Raw genomic sequence first — 13,775 nt, forward strand, 5'->3', positions numbered from 1 at the left:
AACAAAGAGAATAATAATTATTCTTTTTAGGAGTATCTCACATGTTGTATTTTAAAATGCATATTTTATAAATACTAAATACTTATTTTGCTGTTTTTTCAAAAAATAAAATAAATTAATAATAATACACACATAACCGATCTGATCTGAAATTATGGTGGAATACTTGTATCAGCTGTTTGTAATTATTTAATGGTAACAATACATGAAGATTTCAGAGCCATATTTAAAATGGAATCCTAGGGATAGCACAAAAAGGACATTTATTTGGTGTGAACATTATCAACATTGGTTTCTTGGTGCAATGTGTACTACTGTATTATCTGCAAGGCTCATAATAGATAAATCAGTAAATAAACTAACACTTGAACCGTCTTTGATAAAATGACAGTAAACAGTCGCCAGATCAAGTGTTTGGTTCACAGTTTAAACAAATGGGTTTGCTTTACAAATTCCTTATTAATTCATGTTGCTTTCTTATTTGTTTCCAAAAGAAATTACCTTCAAAGTGGATTTTTCCTTAAGAAGGATGTAAAGAGGAACAGAGGTTGGAATAAATTCATTAAGTGCCAGAAAAGAAAACAGAGAAGAAAGTAAAGAGAGGTGAGAGAACATAAATTACAGGCAAGATAGACATAGAACCCTGAGCTGAAAGCATAACTTAATTTTAAAAATAGTTATGGCATAAACCTGAAGCCATACAAGTCAGGAAATTCCTTACAAAAAATGTCAATTAAATTAACTTCAATGGTGCAGAATAGTTACAAAAATCAGGAAATGCCATACCACCCATAACTAAGATGGGCAAGGTAGCATTCAACAAGGGAAGCAGCAAAAATGGCAGAGGTAGGAAAATAATCTTAAAACCTTAGCAACAACACTTACAAGGAAAACATCCACTAAACAATGTGAAGGAGCAGCAGTGAAAATCAGTGTTGCTCCCGTGATCATCTGCTGTTTAACTTTGTAAATATGTTTTATTAAGGGTGGTTTTAAAATAAATTTTGCTACCTCATTAGTGTCAGTAAAATTTCTATGTACACTTCTCCCCGGTGACAGGGATACAGGGGAAAACCCTGTATGTCTGTTTTAATTGCAGTATATTTTGAGAATCGCTCATACAGTTGTGCTGAAACTTGGTATGGACATTCATAAATGTTTGAGGGGTATCTTTTACTTTTGAATGAGTTTTGGTGTCTGCTTAGTTGGGCTAAAAGGCTACAGAACACTAGGTTATTTATTGTTCTCTAAAAGGTATCAGTATCACTTACGAATGGTAGTAACCTTATCAAGGAAGCACAATATCAAAGCTTGACCTACCTGAGCAGGTGCCTACCCCGACACTTGCAAATGCTATATCTGGCAGCAAGATGCACCTGCTCTTCCCATTTTTCCCCAGTCACTGACTGGGACATGTCAGCGACGAGGAGGAGTAAGTGATACTGTTACCATTTAGAGAACCAAGGCTGCATTCAGTAGGCAGAGCGCTTGCCGTGGTGCTAAGTAACATAATTTAGTTCTTATTAAACAGTGTGTTACAGAGACAGAACTTTCAAGGTGTCGAAAAATACAGCACTAGTGCTATTTTTGGATGAATTAATGACAGTTTGTGCAGAAAATCTGCTGTTAAATGCCTCTATTGCACTTGCATTGACAGCCAACACCGTGGCTTTAGCGGCAGTGAATTCAAACACATGCAAGAGTCCTGTACGAATTGAAAACTACGTTGAGAGCATCGTTTCTCAGTACTGTGATTGTTCTTTATTGCATGTTTTACTTACAGGTGGCGACTGTGCAGTTTACGCTTGCAATTAAGATGTTTCTATTGTAAGTAAGTGTTATTGTACAGAAAAATAAATAAAACTTCCAAAAATAGAACAATTTCTTTTTTCTAACAATTACTCAACCAAGTAATATTGTTATACAGCAAATCAAATAAATAAAAACTTCCCAAATAAAATATTTCTTCAACAGTTCTTTAAATCCATCTGAGAATGACTTTAGAGGTTAGTTTCTTTGTTTTGCAACCTTCTTTCTGCATTTCTATAAGCTAATGCATCTGCTTTTTCTTTTCCTCTGCAAAGTCTTACCAAGTACGACTGTGTGTTTATTTTTTCTCTCCAATAGGATTTCAATCTTATAGTACATATATCTTTTAATGTGCTCTTGGTTCGATAGCAATGTAACGCTGCAAAAGTACCTAATTTTAGTAAAGTTCTCTTACTCTAATGTCCCTTTTCTGCCACGAAAAAAGGGTTTAAAGTTTTTGGTGTAGCCCTTACTGTGAAGCCCTATCTCGCAGAAACAGAAAAACTATTACATATAGTTCACCTTTAACACAGCACTATTCGTCCATTGTTTTTCTGTTTAATGCAGTTAAGAAAGTATTCCTTAATGTAAGGCCGACTGAACAAACAATAACAAGCTGAGCGTTTCGAATGCTGCATGCAATGCTACAGTCACTTTGTTTAAAAGGAAAAACAGTAAAATAATTACGCTATATTATATAAATAATATATATATATATATATATATATATATATATATATATATATATATATATATATATATATATATATATATATATATTTTTTTTTTTTTTTTTTAACAAAAAAGAATGCACACACGTATGTTGGTCAAAAAGTCCAATATGTCGGGAAATTACACCACAGCCTCCACACTGGTATTGTACCTCCGCCATTTTGAAACAGCCAAAAGTCTTTGAAAGTCAGCTCCTCCGAATGTTAGCTAACGTTACGAAGCGCTCTGGGCGTGCAGCTCATTCAATGGAAAGTGCAGCGTAATGCTCTGCACATTCGTTCTCTTCACAAAACACATTATCACCCGATTCTGTTGGCCAATCAAAGTCTGATTATTGGGGCACTACTAGCTTGATCAAAAACTAAATCGCAATACTTACACGAAAATACTATATTATAACAGCATGTTCCAACCACAGTGACAATTGAGGTTTGTACAATATGTGATTTGTTTAACTGGGCATTGCATGTTTTTAATGCTAGAGGGCACTACGTGCATGGGCGTAGTGCCCGAGGGGCTTCTGACCCACCCCCTGCAGGATCATGCATGCACCCGATAGCCAGCACAGGTCTCCCCTATTACACTGTCTCTGCAGAAATACATTTTGAACCCTGAGATCTAAAATGGGTCTTAAAGATCATAATTAGCGCTTCTGATTTTCGGTTTCAACTGAAAACCAGATGAAACACCCAATTCAAAAAAAAATATATGAAAATCGGCGATAGCCAATAAACACTGGCAAAACTGTGGAAATGGTAAATCAATTCACGTTGACTTTACCCTTTTCCTATTAAAAAATAAAACTTTCTACAAAAATAATAATGAATACATTATTCATTCTAATGAATACATACACACTGCCTTCTTGACTTGTATCAGTCATTGATTCGTTCTGAATTATTTAAACCCACACCAACTACTGAGTGACAGCACATTCCTACATTTCTATTGGAGACTCCACTTGCGAGATTTAAAACAAGATTACAATCAGGTTTGTTAGCAGGATTTAAAGCTGTATTACAGTTAAGATACAGAGGAGTCAAAACAGAATTGTCAAAGTAAAAAAATGCTTACACATAAAAACTCCCAGAAGAAGGTGCCCGTAACCATAGGGATTTCGGTGTGGAAGACAGCAAAGGAAAGAAGGTACAACTTAACTGTGCAAGTACTGTCGAGTTATGATACTATACATATTTTGACAGAAAATAAACACTCAAGCATTTTGGAAAGTAACAGAAAACACTAATTTCATACAGTATATCAAAAATGAAAGCCCCGAAAAAAACTGATTTACATAAAACCCGAAAATAGCTCAAAATAAGCACCAAAAAATACAATTAATAAAAAGCTAGGGAAAAAAAAAAAAAAAGCCCAAATCATAATAAACCCCTCTTGGGCTTCATCCACTGGCACCACAGAAATGGCTCCTTTCTGCAGAAGCTTTTTGATTTAGTCTCCCAAAACCTGGGCCTGGGATTTCAAGTACAGCATTTTGATGTGCACCACTCCTGCAAAAGGAAGACAGGCCAGGCTGGAACTCCAAAGCATATCCTTTCCTCACAATGATGTGGACCCAGGTGTCTGTCAGTGCCTGCCATTGAGTGAAAAGGGGCCAAAGAGGATAGCTTTAGAGACAAAGGCACAACAGGTCCCGTCTGCAGCATTCCCAGTATGTACTACTGATGTCATCATGTGCTTAGCAATGAAGCTAAGCTCAGCACAGATTAACTCCTTCCTTGATGAACTAGCAGCTTCTAGTTAGTCCAACAGTTTAACCTGTTAAATTGGCCAGGTAAAGCTGATAACCCCATATTCTAATAAGGGCTGTAGCAGCATAGGCCTCACCACTGAGTGATACAAAGGTCTGTTGCTGAGCTGAGGGGCATTTAGGCCATTTGCCAGGAGCCCAAGTAATATCTGACTTGACAGCATACAATGAGGGCCTTTAGCCAGGGGGGGGGGGGGGGGGGGGGGGGGGGGGGGGGAGCACCAAAGAGTGGATTGCATCCCTGGAACAATTGTCTTTTATGTAAAATAACCTATTCATTAGATTGTAGTTTGCACTTACCGTAATCTGGGGATATCTTGGACGCCGTTGAACATTGGACAGAAATGAAAAAAAGTTATCTTTTGCAAAAAAACACTACGTTTTACTATTTAAATATAAACTAACTATACACTGTTTTAAAAGCCCTGGTTCTTAGCTTTCTAATGAGCAGTTTAGTTTTATTCTGTTCTTGGGTTTACCTACTTTATATGATTTGTTTGAGGAGTGAAAATGACTATCCAAACGTCGTGGTCAAACTTTCATCTGTACAGCCCAGCCTGAAGCTCGCAGGCAGATCTGCTCCGTATTGTCAGAACCTGCACAAATCACTGATTTGGGGACATATTGTTTCTAATCTGTAGCCCTTTCCATGGCCAAGAAAATGACCTGTCCAGTGTTATCTCCAAGTAGTGCGACTTCTTTGGAGTAACTCTGGACAGAAATAATTCTGCATATGTATCAAGGATAATATAAAATTATTATTATCCTTGATAATATATGTACTAACATTACTGTACCGCATACTGCTTTGCTGCATAGCACGTGATTTTCATCTTGTCACTGATCATGTGAGGGTGTTAACATTAAATCTCGCGATAAGAATTTCAGACTAGGAAATCCTCATAGCTGAAGGGCATTAGATTGCAGAGACGGTAGAAATGGTTCAAACGTATAAAAGAAAACTTGGTGCTCGAAGGTACTATGATTAAGAGGTGAAGAGGTGCTGTCTAGTTTGAAGAAGGCCTGTTGATGGACTGAATGTTCAGTGAAACTTTAAAAAAAACAAATAAATAAAAAGTGGTCCCAAATATTTGTTTGCTGGTTAACATTACTCAGTTTATGTTTATTCTCTACAGCTTTTTGAGAAGTGAAAGCAAAAGCCAAAAAAAAGTAGTTCAATAAAGTTCTGCCTGCACAGCAAAATTGTTTTGATTTTTTGGCCAAATTTCTCTTATTTTCTCCACTCCACTATTTTGTTTATTTCTTTTTTTTTAAACTTTCTCAGGTGTCCAATGTTGAAATGAGGAAGGTTTAAAGAGTGGTTCATTCACAGTTTTGAAGGGGTGTCCAAAGACTCCACCAAAGCTCTGGAACATTGGACAAATTTTAAATAAAAAAGGGTCTTTAAGACAAGTGTTACAAAAATGTTTCAACTGTATTATATAACCCCAAGGTATACCTGTAAATATATCACAAACTTGGTTCAAAAAAATTATTTATAAAAAAAATACTACAAAAAAATGTGTCAAAACTGTCCAAAATAGCCCTAGATAATGGTACTGGAACAATTAAAATAATTTATCTAATTTATCTAAATAATATATCTAATCGGCAGAAAACTGTAAACACTGCAATTAATAAAATGTGAGTGTGGTACAGTATCTCTTAAAACAAGGTGGAATGTGGCAGGAACTATGCTTTAATATAAATCTGTTTATACTTGATTGATTTTTCTTCTACTCCCATTGAATGCATACTTTCCCATATGGCTGTATTGAGTGGGGGTGGGGACATTTTCTTAAATATATTAATAGATTTATGAATGTTTATGTGAATGAATTCATGTTAGTAGTCTAATACTAATGTCATGACATTTATTGAAAATTACTACAAAAAAAAAAAACAACATTAAAATTACTAGGCTTGTAACAATAAGAATCAAATTATTTATCGATTGGGACCCCACTATAACAAATTGATCATATTTTAATGAAATCTAATATTCCGTGAAATAAAAAAAAGTGTCTTGTATATATTAACTTACTGTCAAGAACGTAATCTGTGTTGGTGCTTCTAAAAGAGATCAAGAGTAACCTGCTTTGTTAATGTATTTTATACATATTTTGTTTTAAAGCAGTCTCAAATGTAGCCGTCTGTCTTGAGCAATACCAATACTATTAAACATTACTACGTTGTCATGTGCCGCTGTTTCGGAATTTTTTTTACCTTTCGTTTTGAAGCTATGCACGATCCACAACCTTTTACGTTTGTGATTGCTGTCTGAGTCCAAATGCCGCTGGATCGCAGCTCAATGTATGTGACCCAATGACACATTACTGGTTGTACAAAATAGTTTCCACCAGTAGAATTACTTTTTGTACACAATCCTCTGCGGTAATTATTACCCGCTGTGGATGCCCTTATCTACCAATCAGTGAGGCAAGCCCAGTGTGGTTATTGGCTGCTGTTAAGTGTCAATCAATAAATCCTGTCCAGTTTTCTTTTTGAAATTGAAACAAGCTTATAAAATCACAGCAGGAACCTGGACCGATACACAACTTAATTGGATTTCAATGCAGGGTAAAAGTACACAAGACAGTTTTCACGGTGAAGAATGAATTTCACGGTCTGTGTCACGTTTCACAGCCGTGAAACAGGTATGATCTTAGTAATGTACTGTATAAGTGAATCCAAGTGGATGAAACGCTTCTCTGGGCACTCCAGTATGCGACGCATTTTTGGTTGCGCCATAGTATGTAGATTGATTAGGCCTATACATGTATGAAAGAGCTATTCTACATACCCTGGTTGCGATGTGGGCAGTAAGTCAATTAATAATAAATCCACATACATGTATGAAAGAGAGATTATACATATTCAAGTATGGAGACGCCATACTTGAAAATTAAGCCGAAAAAAGCCGAGGCGAGGCATTCCCTAATCGTCTCTGATCGCAAAGAAGAAGGAGACAACTGAATAGACCATATACAGGCTGAGCAAAGCCGAATTGAACAGACTGAGACGCACAGAGTGAGAATGGCACAGAGAAGGCATTGAAAGACAAGACAGCCTGAAGAACTTGCACAGATGATGGATGAGGCTGAAAGTACAGACGAAAGCAGTTTGGATGATGATTGTGATCAATATAGTGATAAGGAAGTAAATATTTCTCTTACTGAGGACTCTGAGGAAAGTGACCACGAACCAGACGTGCAGCCAGAGCGCGAAATGAGACGCACATCGGTAAGTTTTCACAAAACTCCCATTTACTGTGGTAAATAAAGGATATCAAGGGAGTACTACTTTGAGGACTGCACTGGAGTTTTTTCAACTTTTTTTCATGTACGCTTTGTTTACTGAAATTGTAAATGAAACCAATACACATGCGAGTGTAAAACAGGACCGCTGCGTCATAATTCTATTTGGAACTCCTGGAAACCTGTTGCGTTACCAGAGATAAAGGCATTTTTTGGTGTTATGCTGAATATGGGACAATGTAAAAACAGACATAAAAGAATATTTCTCAGAGGAATGGGCCGACAGAATACAGTTTTTCAAAGATGTATTCATGAGATCATGTTTCTTGCAGATATTTTGGATGCTACACCTTTGCCCTTCCCCCACCCAGATGCCTTAGGCTGCTTTTGTTAGCAGAGGACAAAAGGTCAGGAATGTGGTCAACTACACAGACACAAAATGCCGTGAGCTATTTATCCCAGATAGAGACATCTGCATTGATGAGAGCACCGGTTGGCTTCAAAAGGAAGGATTATCTTCAAGTGCTACAATCCTCAGAAGCCTACCAAGTGGGGATGAGTTTGTTTGTTTTTGCTGACTGTGAAACTGGTTTTGTCATTATTCCTTACTTACATTGAGACCTGACATGCCATTTTCATCAACTGAAACAGTAATGGCCAACAGAAGAGGATTGCCAGTACCAGTGAAGCAAGGCCTCATACTGAAAAAAAACGAGTCTCATTCTGCAAGGACTTCAAGGTCATGGTGCTAGGATGGAAAGACAAAAGACTAGTGCTCATGTTGAGCACCTTTCATGGCAGTGACTTTGAGAAGGTACAGCGCACTATCTAGAGAGGAGCAATTGAAGAGCTGGGCAAGCCTTCAGTTATCTGCGATTACACCAGCAAGATGGGTGCAGTGGACCGGGTGGATCACTACTGTGCCAGCTATGCTTTCACAGCTTTTAGTTTTTTTGTTTGTAGTAGTGTGTAATTGATTTGTAAAAAGTTTTGTACCTGTCTGATAATTCTAAAGGTAATATAAAATCAAGCAAAAACGTGTGACACTTTGTTACTTTTTTTTTTTCAATGTTCGCCTGATATATAAAAAAAAAAAAAAAAAAAAAAAAAACAAACATGTTTTTTTGTTCAAAGTTTTGGTACTGTTGTCTTTGTATAGGGTACCATTTGGACTTGCACTGCTTTGTTACTCGTTTTAAGTAAATAAAGTCACTTTGTTTCAATTTGAACAGCACTGAAATTTTATTTTGTTCACAAAAATTTCTTGTACCTAACCAGCCTGACAGCAGTAGAATAAATGGACTGCAAAAGGGTTAAAATAAACAAGTCATAAATGGACTGCAAAAGGGTTAAAATAAACAAGTCAAGGTTACAAAGAAAAAAGATTCTTTCTTCTGGAGTTTCTTTAGTTAGTCACAAAAATGAAGAGCAGCGTTTAACAACTTGAATTGCCAGTTGCAAATGACATTGAGAAATGATTCAATAAACTTGAAAGAAAACTGTTAAAGGACTTAAGAGGAGCTCTGTTTACTTGGATTGTCATTAAAAAAAAAAAGGAAAGTGAACAATTAATTAATGGACTGAATTGGCCCATCAGGAATTGGTCAATTTTGAAGAATATCTGCCGAGTCTTCACACATGGTCGCAATGCTACAATCAATATTTTCTCCAATTGAACTAAAGAATAGAGAATTACAGAAACTATACTTGTGGAATATAACACCTGTATATTTGCAGAAATGTCGATGCTGTGAAATCTAAAAGGGGTGCATCATACTTTGTTTTATAACAAAAGGGTAGTTTTAATCATTCATTAAAGTAAATTAGCAGCTAGACTAGTCAAAGTGATTCAAGAAACTGAGTAAGAATACACTAATGGATGTTGTAGCTGTTAATTCTGATTATATATATATATACACACACAGAAAACTGATTGATAAAGAATTGTGATTTCATAGTATCCTATTAATTAAAATGAATTATCCTGCTTGCATATTTAGATTATTACATTTGCTGACAGAGTATTATTGATTCTTATTGAAAAGACAAATTATTGAAAATGAATGTATGCTAGCTTTTACATGCAATTGATATACACTGAAACAATTATCTACATATAATTTCTTGCTGAGAATAATATATTTTGAATCGTACTGTTCTTACTAATGTTTTTATAATTCTAAAGAGATGTGTTGCATGTTTTATTGCAAATTATTATCTAAGCGTTCTTGAACTCAAAATTTGTAACTAACAGTGCTAACTGAAGAAAAACATTATCCATATTAATTATCTTTATTGGGTATCTAAGCACTTATTCTCCCAACAACATGGCCATCGGATGAGTAAGACAGTCTGTAAAAATGACAGGCTCCTGTCCATGGCAGTCAGAGAGAGAGAGAGAGCGCGTGTGAGAAGAGAGAGAGAGAATGGGGACAGAATTTCTAGAATGACAGCCACAGAGAGCCGATATCCCCAGCAAAGTGGGCAGCATTCTCACACAGCACCAGTTAAGGGCGTCAGTCTTTCCAAGTGGACCTAATGGAAATCTACCACCTCTCCAACACTTGCATGCCACAAAAAAAATGTTAAAATGAGAATAACTTTTAAAGTAAAATCCAAATCATATTCTAACCACTGTAGGTTAAAATTAAAGTCAGCAGAGACTGCAACCTCAGCACCAAGCACTACAGCTATTACAGTTTTTCTCCAGGTATCTCCTTCCACCAGTACTAACCCTAATGAAAGAGCAGTTCAATATTTACAGCGAAAACTGCCAAGATATAAATGGCTGAAAATCAGAGCTTAAAATAGAAAAAAAAGTTGAAACTGTAACTATTGTGCCGCTATAATTTATGACCTTAACATTTTCTGTAGTCTTCCTACAGCTTAAAGGGATTTTTACACCATTTACATTTCCACAAAGTTTAATTTCTTATGTGTCTAATATGCTAAAATGTATGTTATCTAGTTCATTTTCAGCCTGTTTTAATACTTGAATATCTGAAGGAGAGGTGGTTTTACTTGGGGTGTTTTCAGCCCATTCTACAAGTCTCAACTGTAGTCAACTGTGATTTAGTAAACAAATTATTTATACATAAATCACAGGGATAGAAACGCCTTAAGGGTAGACTCCCACCATCAATCACTGTTTAGATCACAAAATACCACATTGACCCTTAAATGTCTGAGACAGAGTACTAAATGATCGCCCAGCTCTTAATTCAACTTACTGTACAGTCATAAGTGTTTTTCTGCTATCTACTCTGTAATGGTGTGTATTTGGACAGTTCACAGACATGACTAATGCTAGTCGGACACAAACAGCCAAACTACATGTGCTACAGACATCTGTCTTTCATATAAAAATATCTTACTGAAAACAAAAACAAAGCATGGCATGCTTCTTTTCAGTCCAACAACCAATACTGTGTACTTTCCTACTAGTGTAGTATCTCTGACCAGATCAATACAAATAGAAATGCTAATAACTACACACACAGGTTGAATTCTTTAAATTATTTTAACCGGCTTGTCTTCTGGTTCTTGTCTTTTATAATTCTTGCCTTTTATAATACTTCTGGAGTCACTCCTTGCTCTAAAAAAATGTTACATTCAAGTGTATTTAGAATTGATACTTCTAAGACAGGAATGTTTTTTTTTTCTACACTCCTTTTTTACTATAAAATGGACAACGCACTTACATTCTAGACACTTTTAAAATGGTGTCTGACACTCAAACAATTCCAGACTAGATCCAACTAGGCAAACACCTTTCATAAAGAAGAACAAGGTAAAGGCACAGAATACTTCTGAAGTGTAAAAATAGTTATAATAACAAAAACTGTAGCGTTAAACAACTCAGAGAAATACTGTTCTTACTTTAGAATGCTCTGAGGGCCGCTGGTAGAAAAGTAATACATAGAAACAGGAGAGAGAGTATTATTGAGACAGATAAATTGAGGGACACCAAAGAGAATGAAAAGAAAAAGCTGAATGACTGACAACCCGAACCTAAAATCTGAGGAAAATGCAGCATGGCCTAAACAAAATCATAATAGCAAACACAAGCACGCCAAAGCTGTTTTAATTTATCCTCCTGACATCCCTCCTAATCAAAAACACTCGAAGGATGCCATGGGCATGCTAGCATGCAGATACCCCCTTCAAATTGCCTTTCACACCCTGTAACACTACTACAGTGTAGTCTGCAACTCATGCTTTTGAAGGGTTAAAATAAATATTAAACAAGTAGTATGAAAATGCTTGAGTATGTCTGTGTAGGCTGTGTTGAAATATGGATAGTTAATCAGCACTTTACAAGGACATCGCACTTTGGTTCTGTGCCGAGAACATGTTGTGATACTTTGTTTCCTTTTGAGTGAATATACGATCTGCTGCACGGACACATTATTTTGTCTTGTTTGTGCATTACTTCAAGCCAACTAGTTTTTCTTCTAGGTTACCTTTATAAATCTAAAAAACTATGTTGATGTTGTAAATGATCAAATTATAAATATTATACAAATATATATATATATATATATATATATATATATATATATATATATATATATATTATATATATATATATATATATATATATATATATATATATATTACTGATATGAAATGATATAGTAAAAAAAAAAAAGACTGATTGATTGATTGACTCATCAATATTAAAGTTAAAAAGATAATTGCCTGACATTACTGGTTCTTTCCAATTTAATATTAGTAGCTTTGCTGAAGGCCACTAAGGTAAATGATGTCTAAGACAATCATGGTATTTTAAAGTTGGCTTTAACTTTATACAGAAAGAAAGAGCAAACCCATCAGATTCAGCCAACAATAGTACTAATATTATCTGAATGCACACATACACCTTTCCTCGATTGAGGGTAGACATTCCCAAGCAGGGTGGGACAAATCACGATGTTTGCTGGTGGCCATTTGGACATTAGCTTTCAAAATCTGGTGGCAAAGTACAATTGTGGTGGATAACAATGGTGGATAACATTTTCAAACAGGGTCAATATGAGAAGACATGTATATTGTGCATGTACATTAGTTTTGCATGCTTTGTTTTCATGTAATGGATGTAGGAGGGAAACTATACAATCTATGTGCCAAGGAACTAACTACATACAATTCCACGGAACTATATGCATTAAAACACTTGGGAACTGTATACATACGTTCCAGGAAACTATTTACTGTGTGCATAAAATGTCAGTGAATGAAGTACATACATACAATGCCAGTAAAATGCATACATACGTACATAAAATGCCAGTAATTAGAACTGCAGTAAATTCTTGTTAAAACGATCCCGGATTAGACACATTTGATACTGACCAAATCTAGCAGTCACCGACTGTAAATTACGCATTCACATATAACACAAATTTCCTGTTAGTGCAAATACTTTTGGAGCCCTAACAGGTAAGAAAATAGACAAACTAAAATCGCTCTAGTTCGAACAGCTGAGTATAAAGGACATTGTGAAATGTATTAACTTGCATCCAGATTACTCCCTCTGTATGAATTTTAGTGCTATTTTGGGATAACAGATTCTATGCTGCACTTTCAGTTGCAGATGGCTCACACATCATATCTTTGCAGATGAAAGTAGAATGCAGCACCACACAGAAAAAGAAAGATGTTGCTGCAGATTTCAACATTACCGCAAACACTTTCTCAACCACTACGAAAAAATAGGATACAATACAGGCCTATGAACAGCAAACTGTGGATGCATTTCCGACTTGCTCAATATCTGGTGTTGAGGATGCATTCTGTGGTTTAAAAATGCCTCTGATCAGAATGGGACATGCAGATTGAAAGTGTGGTTTATTTGCAATGTATGTTTTAAAAGTTCACTTCCAACTGGATTTTCAATACTTTTAAATGTATAAAACGTTTCATTGTTCAGTAATTGCAATTTGATTTCAGTGTTACTGTAACTTCAATAAAAACTGACAGTATGCATTTGGCTTAGACTGATAATACTTTTTTTTTTTTTTTCTGGTCCCTTGAAATTCGTATTAACAAGAATTGAACTAGAACTACAACTATATAAATCAAATGCTAAGGAAGTTAACATTCCAAATGGGATATCTCTCTTATAGCTTGAATTACCTGAGCACTTATCAGTGGCGTAACTTTGGTTTCAAAAGTGAGGGGTTAGTTTCTATAGCATGCATGAAGAC

General features: G+C 35.6%; 1 pseudogene; it reads right to left on the reverse strand.

Annotated features, from left to right (window-relative positions):
* Positions 1 to 13,775, reverse strand: part of LOC121321115 — a 138,511-nt pseudogene that overhangs the window by 64,592 nt on the left and 60,144 nt on the right.

Source organism: Polyodon spathula, chromosome 1 (genome assembly GCF_017654505.1).
Source record: "Polyodon spathula isolate WHYD16114869_AA chromosome 1, ASM1765450v1, whole genome shotgun sequence".
NCBI classification, from domain to species: Eukaryota; Metazoa; Chordata; class Actinopteri; order Acipenseriformes; family Polyodontidae; genus Polyodon; species Polyodon spathula.